General features: G+C 42.7%; 1 non-coding gene across 1 annotated transcript; it reads left to right on the top strand.

Moving 5' to 3' along the window:
• Positions 1-589: 589 nt before the first annotated feature.
• On the top strand, positions 590-696 carry LOC112535095. Its single transcript, XR_003079294.1, has one exon. It is a non-coding gene; the product is annotated as a small nucleolar RNA R71 (small nucleolar RNA).
• Positions 697-3161: the final 2465 nt, after the last annotated feature.

The following is a 3161-nucleotide window of genomic DNA, read 5'->3' as shown; positions in this document are numbered from 1 at the left end:
TGGAGGAGGAGCTTGTGTAGGCCTAGCTGGCTGTTGTTGTAGCTACTGATGAAGTCTCTGAAAACCTGGTGGACGCTGGGCATTATTGTTCCTCCAACTGAAGTTGGGATGATTGCGCCACCTAGGGTTGTATGTGTTACTATAATGGTTGTTCTGCTGCCTTGGGGCATTCCCCATATAATCAACCTGCTCAATATCAAAAGACACAGCAGAAACAGATTGGAAAAGTAGAAGAAGATGAAGCAAACATACCTCCCGCAGTACAGTTCACACTGTAGTGTGGGCCACCATAAAACTCGCAGCCAACGTTCGCTGCATGAGCCGGCATCTGGAGTTGGTCCATCTTCTTGGTAAGAAGCTCCACCTGAGCTGCCAAGGCTGCTGTAGAATCCACTTGGTTGACCACTCCCTGTCTTCCTGGTCGGCTCCTAGAGGATTGCTACTGATAATTGTTCATGGCCTTTCCTCTATTAAGTTTTGAGCCCGCCGGGTGTTCATCGCTTAGCGCCCCCACCGCTACAAAGATCCACCATCTCTGGCCGCAAGGTTCAACCCGCTATAGAAGGTCTGAACCTGCATCCACATTGGTAATCTGTAATGTGGGCAGCATCTCAAAAGGTCCTTAAACCTCTCCCATAGATCGTACATGCTTTCATCATCAAACTGCACAAAAGAAGATATGTTATTTCTAAATTTAGCAGTTTTAGCAGGAGGAAAATACTTATATAGAAATTTTTCGGCCAACGCCTTCTAGGTAGTAATCATCTGCTGTGGAAGAGATTGCAACCATCTCTTTGCTCTGTCCCTCAAGGAAAATGGAAACAATCTCAGCCGAGTGGCCTCATCGGTTGTTCCATTTATCTTGAATGTGTCACAAATCTCTAAAAAGTTAGAGATATGTGCATTGGGATCCTCGCTGGGCAATCTTCCAAACTGCATGCTCTGCTGGATCATCTGGATTACATTGGCTTTTATCTCAAAATTGTTGGCTACTACAGCAGGTCTGACTATACTAGTTTTCATCCCATCCAAAGATGGTCGAGCAAACTCGTACATCGTCCTATGATCGTCATCGGCCTGGGGTTGTGGTTCTCCATCACGTTAGCTCTATGAACCTGAATTGTAACTCCGACCTCCTCCTTAACTACTTGCAAATGTCGTCTTAATAATCTGAGAGAGCACTCTGGGTCAGATAGGTCGTGCCCAAGCCAGTGCTGAGCCACCACGGGCCGTTATGGAGGCCGTGGTGGCTACGGAAACCGTGCCAAAAGGCACTCTTGGAGCACAACTAATTGGCAATCCAGCGGTGGCTACGAAAACCGTGCCAAAAGGCACTCTTGGAGCACAACTAATTGGCAATTCAGTGCAATCGGAGTCCAAGCCGTGCTCAACCCTCGGGGTGCTAGTCCTCGTCCAATTTGATGGATTCTGGTCGGTAATCACGCGTATTTCCCTCGATTGTTGATAGTGTCCTTCGAAAATGACTTGAAACGTGAAAGGAAACAAAAGACAGGTGATTCTAGCATAAAACGAGATAATCATGCATAAAAATGTAAACAATTTTGGCATGAAAACATGTGTAGTATGATGCCTATTAGGATCCAATCTCTACAGCTTAAGATCTCCTTCTTCTGTCCTTTGAATCTTCAATCCAATGGATGATGTTGAAGTGGAATTTGTCTCCGTTTTCCTCTTTTTGATCGTTGGAAGGTAGCTCTCAAGGTCTATCTTGAATACCCCAAAGTTCTCTTTCTATCCTTTTTCTCTGTGTCCCGCTCTTTGGCCTAGATTTGGGCCGTGCTGAATCCATGCCGTGTTGATCTAAAAGTGTACATGTGGCCTTCTTCAGCATGACTTGGATTTGGACTGCGCTCCTCAGCACGGACATGCTCCTAGACCGTGTCACTCTCAGAAACTGTGTTGCAAATCACTTCTTTTCGCCATAGACAAGGCATTTCAGCATGCCCTCCTTGATCGTGCTCCTTAGCATGGGCGTGTTAGCAGGGCGTGTTGAACAGTCAAATGCGCCCAATTCGACTGTTTCTTCCTGATTTTGGTCCGATTTCTCTTCTAACTCTGATGATGTACCTAGAAAAACACTTGAGACACAAAGAAAACTAAAACAGGGTGACTCTAATACAAAAACACATAAATTGCTCTTAAAATAACTCAAAATCAAGCATGCAAACATATGTAAGATCAAGGATATCAGAAAGCATGACTTAAAGAAGTGCAAAAGCCCTCAAAACCCTTCTTAGAACCCTAAATGGATCAAGCTTGAGAAATCTCACCTTTCCTCTTTTAAGGCTTTCTAACATATCAAGCTTGACTACAGGTTTCTTCACTCGACTCTTAACTTTTGGTGTGCCCAAAAGACAATGTCTTTCGCTTTAATGGTTAAGAATGATGCCCAATAATCGATGAGTACCCATCTGATTGCCTTACTAAGACTTGATGATCCTTTTCTTGGCAAAATTGTAGAGTTGTTCAACATGCCCTTAGCTGAGGTACTTTCTCATTATATTGGTGAGTATATTATCTTTACTTCTTTGATTTCCTGTCATGATAAGAAGGATAGGGGAATTCCTGTCTGGGTTAGGATAGTAAGCTTTTGTCTTTATGCTCAATTTTTGCTAATTTCTCCTTAAAGAGGATGAGATATCCGAATTGCTACTATTATTAATCAAGTGGAGCGTGGTGCTAATATAGTTCTAGTGATTCTGGCTGAAACCTTTATTGGATTGGATATGTACAAAGCCCATTAAAGGTTTGTTAGCACTCGTATTCTCTGATAGGTATGCAACCAAATCTCTTTTTTTTTTCTTTTCACTTTACACCTTAACTTTTGCGTAAGCCGCCCTTTCGGGTTTTCAACTTAGCAGATTCTATTTTGCCTGAGCCACCCTTTCGGGTTTTCGACTTAACACTTTCTTTTCTTTATTATTTTTTTTTATTTTACCTTTTTTCTCTTATTTCCTTTTTCTATAGATTTGGTTGCACAAAAAGCTTCAAATATTGACTATTCCAAGAGACATTGACAAATATGAGCCAAAGCATGTGCAAGTCCGCTCTATTGTTATGCCTTAAGGTCACAAAAATAGATTGGTTGGGTGAAGGGCATACCAGATACTCTTATTCACTAGACTTGCCCTTGGTGAAAG

The sequence above is a fragment of the Ricinus communis genome, chromosome 4 (genome assembly GCF_019578655.1).
Source record: "Ricinus communis isolate WT05 ecotype wild-type chromosome 4, ASM1957865v1, whole genome shotgun sequence".
NCBI classification, from domain to species: domain Eukaryota; kingdom Viridiplantae; phylum Streptophyta; class Magnoliopsida; order Malpighiales; family Euphorbiaceae; genus Ricinus; species Ricinus communis.
Note: the sequence above shows the minus strand (reverse complement) of the source record. Positions and strands in the feature narration are given on the sequence as shown.